This window comes from Chiloscyllium punctatum, chromosome 35 (assembly GCF_047496795.1).
Source record: "Chiloscyllium punctatum isolate Juve2018m chromosome 35, sChiPun1.3, whole genome shotgun sequence".
NCBI classification, from domain to species: domain Eukaryota; kingdom Metazoa; phylum Chordata; class Chondrichthyes; order Orectolobiformes; family Hemiscylliidae; genus Chiloscyllium; species Chiloscyllium punctatum.
Window position 1 is genome coordinate 67,238,695 of NC_092773.1, and position 20,239 is coordinate 67,258,933.

Here is a 20,239-nt window from a genome sequence, read left to right on the forward strand (position 1 = left end):
CATTGACAATGGGGTAACGTGCAGCGGTGTGTGCATCGTGGTGGGGGGTGTGCAGTGGAGTTGGTGTGATAGTGTGCAAGTTGTGGGGTAGGGGGTATGAAGGCGAGGGAATGTGCGGTGGGGTGAGCGTGATGGTGGGGAATTAAGTGGGGAGTGAGTGTGACGGTGAGGCAGTGTGAAGTGGATTGAACATATCGATGTGGGAGTATGGGTGTGACGATGGTTGATTTGCACGTTTGTATGCAGGTTAGAATGCACGATTGTGGACGATTATGAGAGTCAATGAGCATAAATCTGTGGGATGGTGTGGGGGCGTAAAGGCAGGGGTTGCGTATCATTGAGACTGATGGTAGGCGGGTGTGTGGGAGCGTGAGCATGACGGTGTGTGAATGTGTGACAGAGACAGCATGATGGTGGAAGAGTGTGCAGGACAGTGAGCGGGATACTGTCAGAGAGGGCAGAGGAGAGAGCGTGAAGGTGGGCAACTGTGGGGTAGAACGAGCAGGACCATAGGGGTGTGGGTGTGAAGTGAATGAGCTCGTCGGTGAATGAGTTCGGAGTTTGCACTATCATGCGTGAGTGAGTGGGAACGTAAAACTGGTATCTTATTCTCTTTATGCAGTGAGCATATTGGTGGGGGAGTAAGCAGCAGAGTATGAATGGGTTGTGGAGAGTGGACAGTGGATGAGAGGACAGCACAGTATGAATGGGTTATGGAGAGAATAAGGAAGTGAATGCAATGGCGTGGGAGTGTCAAGGCAAGTGACCTTGACGGTGGGATTGTGTGCGGATGAGTGTGTGTGATGGTGGGTGAGTGTGCAGGGAAGTGAAATGGGCGTATGTTTGGGGTAGGGATTTTGACGGTGGGGTAATGTGCGATGGAGTGTGTACGATGATATGGGCATGTGCGGTGTATTTAGTGAAACAGTGTGGTGTATGCACATGATGTCAATGACGCTGTGGGCGTTTTCAGGTGGCATTATTGTGAAGATGGGGGAAGTGTGCAGAGGAGTGAACGTGATGTTAAATGAGAGTGCTTCGATTGGTATGAAGTGAGTGTAATGGTTGGGGAAGTGAATACACAGGGACGTTAGCGTGAGGTAGGATTGTCTGTGGACGACAGTGTGCGTTGACGTGAGAGTGTGTAGAAGGGAGAACATGACGGTGAGGGAGTATGTGAGAGAGTGCACTGATGAGCTTGCGTGCGAGAGACGGAGACGGAAGGAATGTGTAGATGAGTGTGTGAGGGAATGAGAGTAAAGCTGGTCGAATGTGCGGCAGATTCCGCAAAATCGTACTGAGTCGTGAGGGGGAGGAGCATGACAATGGAGTGAGTGTCACTTTGGTCAATGTGACGATGATGGGGTGTGTGAGTGAGTGAGTGTGATGGTGGGAGAGAGTGTAGGAGCATGATTAGGATGGTGTGGGATTGTGTGGGGGAGTGAACATTGTGCTGCGTTGTGTATGAGGGAGTGTGTTTGAAAATTGTGGAGTGTGCAGGAGAGGGAGTAGGATGGCAGTGGTGTGTGTCATGCGGTGAACGTGATTGTGGGAGAGTGAGCAGGGTTGTATGCGGGCGAGTAAGTGTGAGGTTGGCAGAGTTTTCTGTGTTGTGATTGTGTTTTGAGAGTGATCGTGACGGAAGTGTGCAGGTCATAGAGCGTGATCCTGGGACAGGATGCGTGGGAGTGAGAATAACAGTGGGCAAATGTATGGGAGGATGTGGACGTATTGTGAGGGCATGTGCGGAGGAGTGAGTATGACTCCATTGGAGTGTGCAGTGAGTGTTTTGGCGAAGGAGAAAACAATTGAGTGAGGTCAGGTGTTGGGAAGTGTGCAGGGGTGTGTGCGGGACAATGTGGGCGTTTGAGGGGGTGTGAGCGGCAGTGATAGTGACAGTGGGGCAATGCGCAGTGCAGGGTGTAAGGGAGTGAGGGATACATTGGGAGAATTCACAGCACACTGGGCGTGTCAGTGTTGAGTGAGTGAGCGTAACCATGTGAGATATGTTTGGGGCGAGTGAGTGCTACATTGCAGGAGTGCACGGGCGAGTAAAAGTGGTGGTGGTGAGGTGTGTGCTATTGTGTGCAGGTGAATGAGCTCGACGGTATGGGAGCGTGCTGGGCATTGACTGCAATTTTGTGGGAGACTGCGGGGAGTGAGTGTAACACTGATAAACTGAGAGGGTCATTGACAGTAATGGTGTGGATTGTGCGGGGGGGGGTGACCATGCCCATGCAGGATTGTGTGGCAGAGTGGGCATGACAGTTGGAGAGTTTGCAGGTTTGTGTGGAGAATCCTGAGGGAGAGGAAAGGGAGAGAGAGTGTGATAGTGGTCTTCTGTGCGGTGAGTGAACTGTATGGGTGTGTGTGGGAGAGCGTGTGTAATGTGGCTGGTAAGCTGGCGAGTGTTAATTTGGTGGAAAGTGAAGGGGGAGTTGGTGTGATCGTGAGGAAATAAACGGGGCAGTGAGTGTGACCGTCCGAAGTGTTCAGGGAGTCAGCATGATTGTCGGAATGTGCACGGGGCATTGTGAATGTTGGTGGAAAGTGAATGGGGGAGTGTACATGGTGGTTGTGGACTGAGCAGGGGAGTCAGGTTTATAGTGTGGGAGTGTGCGAATGAGTTGACGTGATGGCATAGGAGTGGGCAGCGGAGTGAACTTGACGTTGGCAGAGTTCGTTCCAGAGAGAGAATGAAGGTGGGGATGTGTGTATGGTGGTGTCTGTGGGGTGTGTGCAAGGTGTGTATGAGTGAGTGAGGTTTACGGTGGTAGAGTTGCGGGTGCGTGTAGGAGGGAATCAATGTGACAGTCTTGGAGTGTGCGGCCGAGTACATGGTATTTTATTGAAGTGTGAGGGACTATGAGTGTGAAGCTGGGATGAGTGCCTGAGGGAGTGTGTGGTGGAGAATGTGAGGAAATGATGGTGAAAGTGGGAAAGCGTGCGGCAAATTGTGGAGATGGTGGTGAAGTGTGAGGGAGTGAGCGTGACATTGGGCAGAGTTTGCAGGGCATTGAATGTGATGCTGGGAGAGTGGACGGTCGTTTGCATGCAGGAGAAGTGCGTGGGAGACTGAGTGGAATGGAGTGGGAGTGCAGATGTGAGTGACCATGATGTTGGGGGAATGTGCAAGGGAGTGAGGATGACGTTGGAGAGTGTGCAGGAGAGTGAGACCGATGGTGTTGGAGTGAGAAGGTTGCTATGGCAGAATATGTTGGTGCCAAAGTGTGCAAAGAAGTTAAAGTGGCAGTGGGGGACAGGGTAAGTTAGTGTGCATGATGGTGGAAGAGTGCGCGATGTGGGGGGACTGATGATGAAGGGATGTCTGTGGCCGAGTGAGTGTAATGGTGTTGGAGTGTGCAGGGTGGTGACGGTTGAGATGAGGGAGGATACATTGGAGCAAAGTTAATGGTGGGGTAGTGTGCGGAGCAACGTGTGCGACCGTTGTAGTGTGCGTGCAGAGTGAGGGTGAGGAGTGGGTGGGGGAGAAAACATAGCCGTGGAGAGTGATGTGGGAGCGTGAGTGATGGTGCAGGTGTGTGCAAGGGAGTGAGAGTAGCGGTGCAGGAGAGGGCTAGGTAGTAATTGTAATGGTGGGACACTGTGCACGAGAGTGCACATGACAATGTGGGGGTGTGCAGAGAATGAACGTGATGGTGACGGCATGTGCAGTGGAATGAGGGTGACGGTGCTAGAGTGTGGCTGGGAGTGAGAGTTAGGGTGAGGTGGTGTGCTTTGGAGTGAGGTTGTTGGAGGGGTAGTGTGCAGGGGAGAATGCATGACGGTGGGGGAGTGTGTGGAGAATTAGTGTAAGGGTGGGGAGTGTGCGGCAGACTGACAATGATGTTGGGCGAGTGAGCGGGGTAGTGTGGGACACAGTCGAGAGCGAGAATGACAGTGGGGAAAATGCAAGGCATTGTACAAGAGGGTTTTGTGTAACTGGGACATTGACCATTATGGTGAGGATGAGTACGGAGGAGCGAACGTAAAGGTGACGGTCTGTGCAGGGGACTGAGTGTGATGGTTTGAGAGTGTGCAGGTGAATGAAATTTACACTAGGGGCGTGTGCAGGGTACTGAGTCTAATGGTTGGTGTGCGTGCAGGTGAGTAAAATTGAAGTTAGGTGCCAGCCAAGAGACGATGGTGGCAAGGTGGGAATGTGCGTGATATTCAGCATTATGGTGGGTAAGTTTGCGGGGAATTGGGAGTGACGCTGGTGCAGTGTGTGGAGCAGTGTCTGTGACGATGTAGGGAGGGTGCCGGAGAGTGAATGGTACTGTCAGGGATTGTGCAAGAGTGTGAGGTCGACAGGATGGGAGAGTGCAGGGAATCTGTATGATGGTGGGCGAATGTACAGCGATTGAGCATGAAGGTGGAAGAGTGTACAAAAATGGAGGATGATTTTGCCAAAGTGTGTAGGGAGCATGCGTGATTGCTTTGCGAGTGTGTGGTAGAGTGCGGCTGACGGCGTGGGAGTGAGATGGATGGTGGGGGAGTTTCTGGAGGAATATGCCTGACTGTATATGAATGCATGAGGAAGTGATTGTGATGGTGTGGGAGTGTCTGGGAGAGTGAGCGTGACGGTGGATGATTGTGCAGCAATTGATATTATTGGATGGGGAGAATGAAGGGAAGTGAGTGTGAAGTTGGGGAGAATATGGGCGAATAATTGTGACGGTGTGACAGCATGTGAGGGAAAGGGCATGACGGTGATGGAGTTTATTGTGGAGTGCACGGTGTGTGTGTGAAAGAATGAGATTGGCATTGATGATGTGTGAGGCAGAGTGTAGGGGACAGTGTTGGAGTGCGATGGGGATTGTGTATGATGGTGGAGTGAGTGTGGGGTGAATGCGTGGGAGAACATACGAGGGCGTGAGTGGACAGTGAGGAATGGAGTGTGAGGCTAAGGTAGATTCAGGATGCTGTGTGTGGGGTAGTGGCGTGATGCTAGAGTATTGTTAGGTCGAGTAAGCACAATGGTTGGGCAGTGTGCTGGATAGAGAGTGGGATGGTGTAGGAGTGCGTGTGGAAGTGCGCGCGATGCAAGTGTAATCTGTGAGGGAGTGTTCATGGCGTTGTGGGCAAGTGTCGGAGAGGGAGCTAAATGGTGGGGTGTGGGTTCTGGTGTGATTGTTATGGTGGGATAGTGGGTGGAGATGAGTGAAAGAGACTGATGGTCATGCTAGCTGAGTGTGAGGGGCTATGTGACAGCGAGTGAGAGTTATGTTCCGCGAGGGTGGCACTCTGCGTGTGATTCTGCAAGCAAGCGTGGGAGCGTGAACACAACAGTGGGCAAGTGTGTGAGGGAGTGAGCATCGCTGTGGGGAAGGATGAGAGGGCGTGATTTTGATGGTATGAGATTGATGGTGGGAAAGAGGGCAGGGTAGTGAGTATGCCGGTGTGGACGTGTGTGGGAGTAACTATCGCAATGAGGGAAAGTCTGCGGGCATAAGTGTGACAGCGATGTATTGTCTGGAGAAGTGTGTTGTGGAGTAAGCTTTGTGTTGTGGGAGGACACGGTGAGTGGGCCTGATGGTCGAGCTGAGAATGGGAGTGCACACGATGGTGGGAAGTATGCATAGGAGTAATTGGGAAGGTGTGGGATTGCCCGGGGTAATGAGAAGGATGATGGTTGAATGTGCGGGGGAGCGAACGTGACGGCTTGGGAGTGTGTGGGGATACCACTGTGATTTCGTGGGTGTGAGCATGGTTGTGAACTTGAATATGCGAGAGCGTGCAGATGAGTGAGATTAACAGTGGGTGAGTGTGCAGCAGAGTGATTGTTATGCTGGGAGAGTGTGTGGAAGGGTGAGAAAAATGATATGGGAATTTGCAGTGTAGTTAACGTGGCGGCGGGGGAGTGTGCGTGTCTTGACTTTGATGGTGAGTGAATATGTGCGAGTGATAATGGTGATGCGAGTGTGTGAGGGTAGTGAGTGTGAGAGTGAGTGAGAGGGCGACAGAGTGAGGGTGACAGGAGAGTGAGCAGCAGTGTGTGCATGGTGGTAGGGAGTGAGGGTGTCTGTTGTGAAGTGTGAGATGCAGTGTGCATGACATTGGGGAGCGAACAGGAAGGAAGCAGAACGGTGAAGCAGTGTGTGGTTGACCAAGCATAGCAATCGACTTGGGTGTCACGGTTAGGGAGTGTGCTGGGAAGTATCTGCCACAGTGGGGATGTTTGTGGGTGAGTGAGCGTGATGTTTCAAGAGTGTGTGCGGAAGTGCAACTGCCATTGGAGGACTGTGTTTGAGACTCAGCGTGATAGTGTGGGAATGTGCAAATGGGTGAGCGTGGCGGTTTGTATAAGTAGGCAAGGGAGTGCGCAGGGAAGTGTATGAAGGAGGTCGGGTGGTGTTAGGATAGTGTGCTGGGGAGTGAGTGTGATAGTGTTTCTAGTTGGGGAGGTAGCTCACTTGGTCATCCAACCTGCTGAGAATCCAGCAAGTTCACACTGCAGAGTATTTCACTTTTATATTGCGAAGACTGCCGGAAGTGCTGCATAGGTTCTTGGATACTGAATTGTCATCAACGTGAACACACTGAGGAGAGGTCTTCTAAATGCTCAGACTGTGGGAATCCTGGGGACTGTTTTGTCATCAACATGTTCGCATGCTAGGAGAACTCTCAGATAATTTCATTGTGGGACTGGACTCAGGCGGTCGTTGCAACTCTCAGTATACCAGCAAGTTGACGCTTGAGAAAAAGCATTCACCTGCTACATGTGAGAAATAAACAGTCAGCTCACTTTTCGATTTGCTGAGATAGCAGAGCAGAGATCTCCCACTGGGTACAGGCCGATAACTCGCTCAATGTGAGGAAAGGAATTGATTCACTGATTGACATGCTGAGCAGTTTGGAATTTGCTGTTCATCACATACAGGACTGAAATCAAAGCTTTAATAAGATAAAATGAAAATAAATGAACTTTTCGTCAACAGAGTGTGGCAGATCATTGCGAGGATGTGATCACAGAGTATTTGAAGTGTCAGCACAACTTCATTAAGTGGACATAATATCAGTCAAATTTGTTTGAATTGTTTGAGGTGATTATGAGCAAGTTAGACAAAGGAGAGCCAGTGAATGTCATGTTTTTGAATTAACGGAAGGCATTAGGAAAGGTGCAGCATGGGAAGCTGCTGAATGAGAGTCCATCGTGTTATGGGTAAGGTACTGGCATGGAGTGAGATTTGGGTGATTGGCAGAGGAGAAAGAGCTGGATAAACTAGTCTTCCTAAGGATGGAAGGCGGGGGTGAGTGGAACTTAGCCGGGGTCAGAGTTGGTACCACAACTATTCACGTTATGCATGAAAGATTGTTCGAAGGAATTGAAGGTGTTATTGTTACGTTTCCAGATGTTACAATGATCGGTGGAGGGACTGGTCATTCTGAGGAAGACTGAACAATGACTTGGATAGCCTGAAAAAAGAAGTAGCCTGAGGAATACTATGAGGGAAAGTGTGAGCTCATATAGTTTGGTCGGAATAATAGGGACACAAACTATTTTTGAAGCTGGAAATGCTTTAGAACTGTGAGTGCAAAGGGTCTTGGGAAGTCTAGTTGAGTATTCTATTAAGGTTAACATGCAAGTTCAGTTGGTGGTTAGGAAGGCAATCACAATGTTGGCCTGTATTTCAAGAGATCTCGAAAACAACAAGTTGAGGTGCACCATTGTTGCTATAAAAGTTTAACTACATTTGGAATATTGTGAGTAATGTTGGGCAACGTGTCTAATTAAAAATGTGTTGAAGTAATCCAGGGGAGGTTTACAATGGTTTTCTCAGTGATTAACACTGCTATCTCACACCCTCAGGCACTTAGGTTCAATTCCAGTCTCCGATGACTCTGTAGGGAGATTGCACATTTTCCCCATTTCTGCTAGGGTTTGCTCCCAAAGCCCAAAGCCGTGTCTGCTTTGTGGATTAGCCATGCTAAATGACCCATCGCGTCTAGGAATGGCTAAATTAGGTGGTTGAACAATGGGCAATGCGAAGTTACAGGTAGATGGATGACTTTGTGTGATGCCCTTCGTAGGTTCTTTGCAGACTTGTTGATCCGACTTTTTAGGGTTTCTCAGAGAATAAGATTGATCACAGCTATGACAGGCTTGTCACATAAGAATAAACGAGAATCATTAGATATAAACAATTGGGTTCGAATGAATTTCGTGAACAGTACAAAGTGTGCAGGAGCATTCCTTAGAATGGGATCATGCAGGCAACGAGGGAATATGAGATAGCCTTGGCAAATAATGCTTAGGACAATCCAAAGCTATTTAAAACTTTATTAAAATCAAGACAACAAATAGGGTCCCTTTCAAGTGGAAGGTGTCGTCTTTGTGTTGAACCACAGGAGGTGGGAGAGGCAGTAAATGACTGTCTTACATAAGTTATTACTGTGAGGAAAAAATGGAGTCTGGAGACCTTGGGAAAATTATTGATTTTGTCTGAATAGTCATCTTTACAAAAGAGGAAGTGGTGAAGGACTTTGGAAATATAAGGTCGGAAATTTCTTCTGTATCTGTTCTCGTGTCTCCCACTGAGGCATCATCTGTGGAAGTACCCTGTCCTGTAATTGTCAAGGTATTATTAAGTTATAGAAAGGGAAGAAAGTATTTCACTGCATGTTGATAGGAATGGAGGTTTAGGGTATGAAGAAGAGGCTAAAGAGGCTGAGATTTAGCCATTGGAGTGAAGAAGGTTATGGGAAATGTAGGGAGGTTTCTAACATCATTAAAACAATAGGTTCCTTTTACCTTGGAGGAGGAATTTCAAAATTACGTTGCATATGTTTAAGGTGAGAGGAGGAAGATTTAAAAAGACACTGGGGTAAGTGTTTTCCACGGTGAGTGGTTAATGTGTGAAATGAACTTCCTGGGGAAATGGTGGATGTGAGTGTAGTTACAAAATTTGATAGAAAAGCATTCAGAATGGTATTGATTCAAGTACAGGCGAAAACCTAGACCCCCTTGCAGACCGTCTTGTCTCCGGATCGGTCAAAAGTATCGCTAGGAGTACGGTCTGTTTAAAGCAAAGTTCCCAGTTTAATAAATTAAGGCAGTCTGGCGCTGATTTGTCCAGCAAGACAGAGGTTAAAAGCTCCCATGTAACTGAAAAAATGGCGAAATTGCATTCGAAAATTATACATTGTTTATATCTTTTTAAGAGATAGTATAGCCTTAATTGCAAGAGAAGACAAATCATATAATAAGGTGACATGATTCACAGCAGGTTGATCCAATGCTATTGCCTGGGGAAAGGTTCTTAATTGCAAGAAAAGTCCAATGAACATTAATATGGTGACATGATTGATGACAGCCTAATCCAATAATATTCCCTGCAAAAGGTATGTCAATTACTTGAATCGTATTGTCATGGTAGCAGTTCAAAGTTAGTTCGAATACCAAATCAGAGTCTTATGATTCATATTATGATAACTCCATTGTTTTCTCTTGTCTCTAAATACAACCAACTTAGCAAAACATTAGTTCAAATTCACTGAGCAAAATCATGACTTTCAACGATTTTGTTGTGCTGTTTAAAACTGAAAAACCATTTTGATCTTAATAAAAATCTACATTTAATTGATGCTTCTGAAAAAAGCCTAAATTCAAACATTGGATCCTCACTAAATCTCTGGTCATTATTCTATGACCACACCATAAAAGTATAGATCAAATTAATCCAATTCAGTGGCAGAGAAAGACGGCAATACTTCCTATTCCTGCAAAAGGGGAATCAAGGGCAGGCGATGATACTTGCTCATCATCATCATCTAATCAGAGAAGAAGCATTGTCTGGACGGAACCAGTGATGTCAATAGAAAGTAATGTTTTAGCTGTAATCCACTTAACAATAGCAATCGTAACAAAACGACCAAGTAAAACAATAGCAGCGTGCATAGCCATATTGATTAACCAGTTGTACTTTAAACCAAAAAACATCTCCCCATCCTGCACTTTCGTTCATTTGGTTGATAAAAGTGCAGATGTTATCTACATGTCTAGTCAAGTTTTCGATAAAATCAGTGGCCCCGTGCTGCCCCTTCCTTTGACGATGACACAAACTCCACATTCTTTTGCAAATATGCTATCGAGAGAATAACGGTTTTATTGGGTACATAGGCACACTTCTGAAAGCATGTCATTAAATTAGGGCAGCAGTTGTCTCATTTCACGAATTCGTCAGTCCATAAATGAGTTAAATACAATAAGTTAAATAATTGACAAATAACTCCTGAAGACCCTCCTACGGAAAGAACATTAAGAGCTCCATATGCCAATGAGTGAATTTTACTTTTGAGAGAACCTGTGGATTCTTCTATTCTGCACAAATGTCAGGAGATATTCAAGGTTTAACAGGGGAATTCAAGTCTCGTTGCCAGATAATTGGACAGGGAACAGAAGTTGGCCATCGTGTTCTGACAGCGACAGCATAAGGAGTACTTGCTCTACTCAGAACAATGTAGTTAGCTGGTTTGTATAACTGAAAAAAATAATTTCCATATTTAGTACAGATAATGGAGGGATGTCTCCAATCAAAAGTGGACCTATCTTTGTGACTTCCTGGAGTAACTGGGTAATCCGTTATAACACAATTTGGTCCCGAACGTAAAGGCTGAAAATTATTTCACTGAATGAGGTCTCTTGATAAGAGACGTGGTCGACATTCCAGAATGGTTCGACCCATCCAATAACTGTGAAAATATTAGAGCGATTAGAGGTATCATAATGAAGTGGGTGTATTACCTATCCCACGAAGGGTTTGCATACCAGTGGAAACAGAGACACATTCCCCCTGAAGACATACGCATGAGATGCGAGGTTATTCAGGTAAACAGTGATGGCTGGTGCATTTAATCAGAGCACAAGGAATACGATTGGGCACTTTTACGTAAGAGCACGCCCATCAATTACCATTGTAGCAAATTGGATCGCATTTTGCGAATTTATTCGAGGAAGTCCATAACCCTGCATATACTTTAAAACTAGTTTAAAACTCCATGTTAGGACTTGGAAGGATAAAGGGGGTTAGGGAGTATCTTGTTGATGTAGGGTACAACAAACTACTTCATCCTCTCCAAATACTTTATTGTGAGTTTCTGGAAACAAATTATTATTGAAGGATATCATCGCCTCTTTTTCTCTTATACTACGTGACCTATCTGAAAGGGGACAAGGCGTAACAGGGATGACCATAGTACAAATGAAATCAAACTGGCTAACAACACCTTTACAAGTTAAAGACCATGTCGACTTGTTCTTTAAATGAACTGTTCTATCTTTTTGATGCAGTTGACCACTGCAAGAGTCATTCTTGGGAACATTCTGTTATATAAGTTGAAAAATGTGATGCTGGAAAAACACAGCAGGCCAAGCAGCATCCAAGGAGCAGGGGAATCGAATTATCGGGCATAAGCCCTTCTTCAGGAGTGAGGCTGATGTGCCAGGCGGGCTGAGATAAAATGTAGGGGGAGGGGATTTGGGGTTGGGCGCTGGGAATACGATAGGTGGAAGGAGGTGAGGGTGAAGGTGATAGGCTGGAGAGGGGGTCGGGGCGGAGAGGTCGGGAAGAAGATTGCAGGTCAAGAGGGCGGTACTGAAACCGGGGGTTGGTACTGAGATAAGGTGGGGGACTGGAAATAAGGAACGCTGTGAGGGGTGAGGAGGGGAATATATCCCTGGTGGTGGGGTATATCCAGCACCTGCATTCCTCACTTTCTCTCCATATATAAGGACATCTTCCTGGCATAATTGGCACACAGTCGCTGTTTGCTCAGGATCGCACAGGTAAACTGGCCCTTCTTGTGCACCAATGCTGGCAATGGCAAGTCCACACAGCAGGTTAAATTCCATCTTTATCATCTTCCCGCTTGCAAGGTTGTAGAGGGCGGAGTGCCCATTGTAATAAAGTATAAACCATTTCCTCCTTGTATATACATATATACAACATACATATAATCAATTAAAATATGCAGCAGCAAAGAAGAAACATAAAGTAAATTAGTAGTGGTCAACCATATTCTAGTTTGAACATATAGGGATTAATCTACCGAGGCCATATTTTGAGGTCTTCAGCAGGCTAGAAACACGAACAGAAATTTTGAAATAAATAATTCTCAAATTCAATTAGCCCACTTGAGTAAATATATTGCTCACACTAGCAAAAGACTAATTCATTTTAATCTCTGCACCAGAGATTCCCTTCGTACCTATTATTGTCTTACATTATATGGAGGAACCCAGACATAGGAGAATTAAGCAAACTTTTTAAAAATAAATCCAGCTTTGCTAGGATGTAATACTCTTCGAAGTTTTGCGACTAAAACCATCAATATTACCTAACCTTTAGAATAGTTCTGCAATATATTGCATTATTTTTAAAAAATAGGATAACCTTCTGCCCGGTCAAATGACCTGATCTACAGCTGAAGCTAACAGTATTTAGAATTAAGGGTAGAAATCAGATGGTGATTTTGAGCAGAAAAATTGGTGATGAACATTGGCTGGAGGGCAATGCTGTCCCCAAATTATGGCAACATGACACAAAGCTTTGAAACCACAAAGACATTTTCGAATATTGAGCTAAGCTTCGAATTAAGATATTGGTACCTTCTTAAAATTATAAACCATCATTGCGTAATAACAAATACCGAAGTAAAGTTAATAGATCAGCCAGACACTTCTTGTAAGATCTAACAACCCATTCCAAAATTAAATCAAATCAAGCAGTGTGCATTCTTATAAGTTCCATACACAAAGCAAAGCATTTAGGTTTCACGTCTATGTATGAAAGCGACTCACTTGGTAATTAACTTAGTAGTACATTGTAATCTAAAGTACCTGCAATTACTTTAGAAATGGAACTTTACACATTACTTCCAAATTTCTAAACAGAATGGTAAACAATCCAAACACTAAACCTGTGTTTAGGGGAGCCAATGGGATCTGAAGTTTGGGGTGGAAGGCTGTCTGCTTGGCAGTTGCGTATGCTTTCCCACAACATTAGAAACAATATCAGTTTCATCAGCATGAGCCGACCATCTTGATAATTGTCACATTGATTGGACAAAATAACATTCCAAATATGCGCAGCCTTGGGGGTTAAATATCTTCAATGTTCCCACAAGGCTCCAAAATCGTGGATTGTATTAAAAGCACACTGAACAGTCAATGTGTATTAGTAGATTTTCATTTGGATAGGATGGAAGCATGTTGCTTCAAACCATCAGCTCTGACTTTGCATTATAGAGTCATAGGGTCATAGAGATGTACAGCATGGAAACAGACCCTTCGGTCCAACCTGTCCACGCCGACAAGATATCCCAACCCAATCGAGTCCCACCTGCCAACACCCAGCCCATATTCCTCCAAACTCTTCCTATTCATATACACATTCAAATGCCTCTTAAATGTTGCAGTTGTACCAGCCTCCACTCCTTCCTCTGGCAGATTATTCCATACACGCATCACGCTCTGCGTGAAAAAGTTGCCCCTCAGGACTCTTTTATATCTTTCTGCTCTCACCCTAAACCTATGCCCTCTAGTTCTGGACTCTCCGATCCCAGGGAAAAGACGTTGTCTATTTATCATATCCATGCCTCTCATAATGTTGTAAACCTCTATAATGTCACCCCTCAGCTTCCGACACTCCAGGGAAAACAGCCCCAGCCTGTTCAACCCCTCCCTATAGATCAAACCCTCCAGCCCTGGCAACATCCTTGGAAATCATTTCTGAACCCTTTCACATTTCACAACGTCTTTCCGATAGGAAGAAGATCAGAATTGCACGAACTATTCCAACAATGGCCTAATCAATGTCCTGTACAGCCGCAATATGACTTTCCAACTCCTGTACTCAATACTCTGACCAATAAAGGTAAGCATACCAAACACCTTCTTCACTATTCTATCCACCTTCGACTCCACTTTTAAGGAACTATTAATCCGCACTCAAAGCTCTCTTTGTTCAACAACACTCTCTAGGACCTTATCATTAAGTGTATAAGTCCTGCTAAGATTTGCTTTCCCAAAATCCAGCACCTTTCATTTATCTGAATGAAATCCATATGCCACTTCTCAGCCCATTCGCCCATCTGGTCCAGATCCTGTTGTAACTTGAGGTAATTCTCTCGCTGTCCACTACACCTCCAATTTTGGTGTCATCTGCAAACTTACTAACTGTATCTCTCATGCTCGCATCCAAATCATTTATGTAAATGACAAAATGGAGAGGGCCCAGCACCGATCCTTGTGGCACTCCACTGATCACAGGCCTCCAGTCTGAAAAACAACCTTCCACCACCACCCTCTGTCTTCAACCTTCGAGCAGGTCTGTATCCAAATGGCTAGTTCTCCCTTTTTTCCATGAGATCTATCATTGTTAAAGACACAGTACACTCCATTGTCTACATTTCAGCAGTTAAGCAAGGGCCAGGCATTTGTCCCTGGGGTTTTTGATGTCATGCTGCCATTCTCAAAGGTGAAATGCTGGACCCCGGCTTGCGCCCATTTTCAGGATCCCCTTGGGAAAGATTGTCAGCAGTGTTCGTTACGGGGGCACATGAGATAGTTTCCGCCCCCAGTGGGTATACTGGTTTCGATCAACCCTATCAGGATTGGCATACAGCATGTGAAATCGAGAGATCGCTCGATATATTTTGTTTTATTTGTAACTTGCATAGCTGTTCAGTCTGGTTCTGGCTATCTCAATAGAAAACCACCACTCACCTTATTTGCGACTAGAATTTCCTGGACGGATTTGTACTGTTCTGGATCCTGCAAGTGACTCCAGGCAGAAAACATTGCAAAAGCATCACGTTAAATAAAGGAAATTGAGTTTCTTGATTACTGTTTACCAATTAATTTTTGATTCGGGCTAATGCAATTCATTATTATAAATATTTTAAAATGTTATTATAAAATAATAAATAAAAGGGTCATTATCTGTAATTCAGGCGGGGAACCCAGCAAGTGAGTAAAATATTTAAAAAATTGTACTCTGCTGCTTTCTTCTTATAACATCATCCTCTTCCCTTCTGCAATTGATCTCCTTGCCTCTGTTTTAATTTTTAACTTATTTAACTAATTTATCAATTTTTGTTTGTCTGACTTTAAAGCCTGTTCCTAACTGTACCTTTTGGAATCCTGATTGTCATAATTTAAATTTAGTGTTAGGTTATGATATTTTAGCTAATCAAAAATTGAAAGAGGAGAATAACTAAATCGGCAATTTGTCTCGATCACTTGTCCTCGTCATTGTATCACATGGCTGTGACATTATGGAGCCTGCTCACTCCATGACAATGGGGCAGATTTGCTACAAAAGAAATAGTGATTGATTTACCACCCCATTCCTCGATATGTCTGGCTGCCCATATTGTCCAAAGGGTGCAATGCTGGGTGAGAGCAATGTCTGCAGAAGTCAGGCATAGTCCTTTTTTCGTTTGTTTCGGGACACCCAATGATTTGATAAACTTCAGTTTGGATTGTGGGGAGAACACTGAGTGGCGTGGTACCAAGCATACTTTATGCATTACTGAGTGGTGATCCAGCTGAAGAAGCGTTTTCCCTTATTTTGTGGACATTGGAGAATCAACAGAGTTTAGTTTTCTTTGCCTTGCATGAGGGCAGATCTCCTCTGTGATAATATGGTCATTATGTTTTCAATACATACCTGAATACCAAGCAACATTCTATTTTCTTACAGTCATCAGTATAAATTGGAAATTCACTTAGTCCGTATTTATTATTTATAATGTAAGAATGTATACAGTTCCCAACTTTGAAATCCACTTAATTTCCCGGTTTTAGTCCCTTAATTTAAATCCAAGATTATATTTATAAAGTGGTCCTGACCAGTCATTGCTCATTCACAATGCTATAGATCGTAGAATAACTGGAGCTGCTTTAAAAGGTCTTATCTATTCAAATGAATGTTTTTAAAAATACCTCCACTGCACGAATAATGGCCAAATTTAAAGACAGAGATAGTTACCATAGGATATTAATTTTGTTACGTGATTTATCACAACCTGATGTTAAAGTGAAACGTCAATTGTCAATTAGTGATGCAACTCCCTCAATTAGACTACAACTGGCCTTACCAATAAGCATCAATGAAACATAGTAGCCTTAAAATTAAGTGGAAACAAACGAGTCTGAAACAATAAAAAGGTTGTAATATCATCTTCCTCCGTATGAAACTGAATTGAAGTCGAAAAACGTTAGCTTTCATGTAAGGATAAAAGAGAATAGTTAGAAAGTGACAGTAAGGCAGTCATGATCTGTAAAATGAACAGGAGTTGATTTTTTTTACGGAATCACTGAAAAATACTTCACCTCAATAGAAATAATGTTAAATTTCCAAAACGCAAATCAGATTCAAAACAGTCCCGGATCTCGAGCTTTCTACTTGCTGTATTGTTCTTTCTCTCTGTTTCTCCCTCTCTGTCTCTCTCACACACCACATCTTAGTTTTTGGATTGGGAGTTTAGTGTCATTATTATTGGCTGCGAAACATCGTTGTTTAACCAAGTGTCCAAAGTCTAAATACCTCTCAGTCGTTTCATTTTTGAACTAAACAATATTTTCAAGGCAAGTTTTTTCGTGCCGTTGCATTCACCCACAACTCAGCGGAAATGCATTGGAATCGTTCATAGTTATTCAATGTGTCCTGTTTGCCAAATGCATTAAAGTCGACAACAGATTTGTACTAGACAATTCAAATTATTATGGGGGAATCAAACGATTCGGCGTCATGTTGAAATATAAAACAGACATCAGTGTCGGTCCAGGGCTGATCAAATGATGTTTCACCCGGCACGACCTTGGGGCGAGCAAAAGTTCTGTTACTAATTTTATAAATGTTAAGAATCTTTCAGCAGAACTTTCTGTCTCGGCACTAGGATCCTGTTGAGTACTTACACTAGTATGTTGTGACAAAGCAACAAGAATTGTATCAGCATTTCGAAAAGGACTTTTTTTTGTGTCCCCGGCCAGCTTCTCTGACATCAAATACTCTCCGTATTTCAGGAACAGAGAACAAACACGAGCAGAAAAAAACCAGCAAAGGAAGAGAAGCCAAATCGAACAGATATGAACGAAATAAACTCGACGTAAAACTTACTTTAATTTACAGCTTGACCACCAGTAACAAGACTTCAATTAATCTCTCCATTTTTTTTGTTTTAAATGTATAGATTTCGCTTATCCCTTCCCTTGCCAAGACCGATTCTTTCGAGCTGGACTTGGAAATAGACAGCGAGGGGAATGAGGAGGAGAACCAAACGAATATGAAGTACACACGTCTGGCCGCCGCATTCCTCAGCCCGCAACAGTGAAGGACTCAAGTCTCTCACACCGTTTTCTGCAATCTGTCTGTTCTGAACCAAGAGTCACGGCATCAAATGAAGGTCTATACCCACTTGCAGGGTCACTCTGTCTCGGGATAGGCTAAAAGAATCATTAGGAATATGGTCTGTTTAAAGCAAGATTACCAGTTTAATAAACCAAGGCAGCCTGGTGCAGATGTGTCCAGCAACACAGAGGTTAGAAGCTTCAGTGTTCGACAGAGAAATAGCGCAATTACATTCGACAATTACACAATATATGTATGTTTTTTTAAGAGATAGTGCAGCCCTATTTATAAGAAAAAATAAATCACATATAATAATGTGACATGATTTGCAGCAGGTTAATTCCGGTGAGTGAAGGTGAGAGGGGAGGAAAGTGTCAGTAGCTGTATTCCGGTGAATGAGAATTGAAGGGGAGGGAAGCACCTGGAGCTATATTCGGGTGAGTGAAGTGGTAAAGGGGAGGGCAGCATCAGGAATGATATTCCGCTGAGAGAGAGCTAAAGGGGAGAGTAGCGATAGGAACTATATTCCTGCGAGTGAGGGTTTGAGGGGAGGGCAGTGCCAGTAGCTCTATTTTAGTGAGTGAAATTTGAAGGGGAGGGCAGGGTCAGGATCTATACTCTGGTCAGTGAGTGTTAAAGAGGTGGGCAGCGCCAGATGCTATATTCCGGTAAGTGATTGATAAAGGGGAGGGCAGAACCACCACCTATATTCCGGTCAGTGAGTGTTAAAGGGGAGAGCAGCACCACGAGCTCTATTCCATTGAGTGATAGTTAAAAGTGTGGGCAGACCCAAGAGCTTCATTTCGGTCAGCAAGTATTAATGGCGAGGGCATCACCAAGAGTTTATATCCAGTGATAGGTGGTTGCATCGAAAGCGGCGCCAGAAGCTAATTCTGGTTAGATATTTCAAGTTTGGTCAGTGCAGGGTTTGGGACCCATACATGTTGTTGCTGGGGTTGTGGTTTAAGCCACAGAGAGCTTCAAGTTTCTTCCCAGAAAAAGGTCCTTGCCAGGGACTGGTATTGTTCATTCAGTTTTATTTTGTTTTTTTCTTTTATTTTGTGCTTCACTGTTTTTTCATCTGTCTTTGGTGTGAATGGGCTGAAAACAAAGATAATTGGAATAAATCCTTATCATGTTCCCTGAGGAGAATGTGCTGTTGGCAGACTGTAGTCTGTAGAAACATGACCCACTTTTAGTGGTAGTTTAGCACTTTGGAGAGAGTGACCTTATTTCTGTTACATTTAATTAAGCGATGGAAAGGGATAGTTGCATGCCACAGGGCAAGAGTTGTAGATGGGGCAGAGCAATTACAAGGCGATTGGGCAAAACTTAGGAAACATACAATGAGGTAGCAAAATGCGTGGGATGGGGCAATCAAAATGTGGAGCTTGTTTACGGAACAGCTATTGCGAGTCTTTGAACCGTATATCCCTGTCAGGCAGGGGACGAAGTGATACGGTAAGTTAACCATTATTTACCAAAGGAATTGCATCTCTTATTACGCAGAAGAAGGAGACTTTCGTGAAGTTGAGACGAAATCGTTCAGATGAATCTATGAAGTGTTACAGATTAGCTAGGAAGGATTTAAAGAGAAGGTTTATCACAACAAGGAAAGGGCACTAGCAATCTTTAGTGGGTAGAATAAAAGAGAACACTAAAAGTTTCTGTTGGTATGTGAGAAATAAAAGGATCACGAGAAAAGGAATAGAACAAACAGAATTTGAAATTTGTGTGTGGACCCTGCGGAGATTGGAGAGATGATACACGAAAATTTCACATCTGATTTCACTCAGAAAAATGAGAATATTATAGAGGAGAAGAATGAGATACGGGATATTAGATGAGAAAGCTTGGAGATGAGTAAATAAGAGGTGCTATCAATTCGGGAAGGAGTGAATGTAGGCAGGTCCCCTGGTCTGAATTGAAAATTATCCGAGAATTCTCTCGACAGCTAGTGGAGGAGATGTTAAAGCCTTTGGCCTGGATCTTTGTGTCGTCATTGTTTGCAGCTTTAGTACCAGAGGACTGGTGGATTGCAAATGTTGTGCTCTTGCTAAAGAAGGGAATTATAGATGACACAGGTAATTATACATCAGTAAAACTTGCATCTGTTTTAGGAAAAGTTTTGGAAAGAATGATCAGAGATAGGATTTATAATCATCTAACAAGCAAAATTTTGATTTTAGATAGTCACCATGGTTTTGTCAAGTGCAGGTCATGTCTCACAAACCTCATTGAGGTATTGGGGGTATACTTGGACTTCAGTAAAGCCGTTGACAAGGTTCCACTAGATAGGGGTTTTTTTGCAGAAAATCCAGAGGCATGGGATTGAGGGTGATTCAGCAATTTGGATTCGGAACTGACTTTCTGTAAGAATACAGCGAGTGGTGGTTGATGGAAAATATTCAGACTGGAGTACTTTGAGAAGCAGTGTGGCACAAGGGTCTGCTTTGGGACCACTGCAGTTTGTCATTTTTATACTTGACTTGGACGGAGGAATAGATGGATGGGTCATTAAGTTGACATATGACACTGAAGTCGACAGAGTAGTGGACAGTTTTGAAGAATATTACAGTTTGCAGGAGGACTTGAACAAACTGCAGAAATGGGCTGATCGTGGCAAATGGATTTCAAAGCAGAAAAATATGAGGCGATTCCATTTGTAAGAATAAGAGCAAGGTCGAATACTGAATCAATGGAATGATTCTTGGTTGTGTTTATGTACAGAGGTTTCTTTGAAACCTTGAATGTCGAACCCTAAAAGTTGCCACACAGCTCAATAGTGCTGTTCAGAAGGCAAACGGTGTGTTCGGTTTTATCGGTAGAGGGATTGATTTCTGCAGCTGTAAGGACAAGCTGCAACGACACAAAACGCTAGT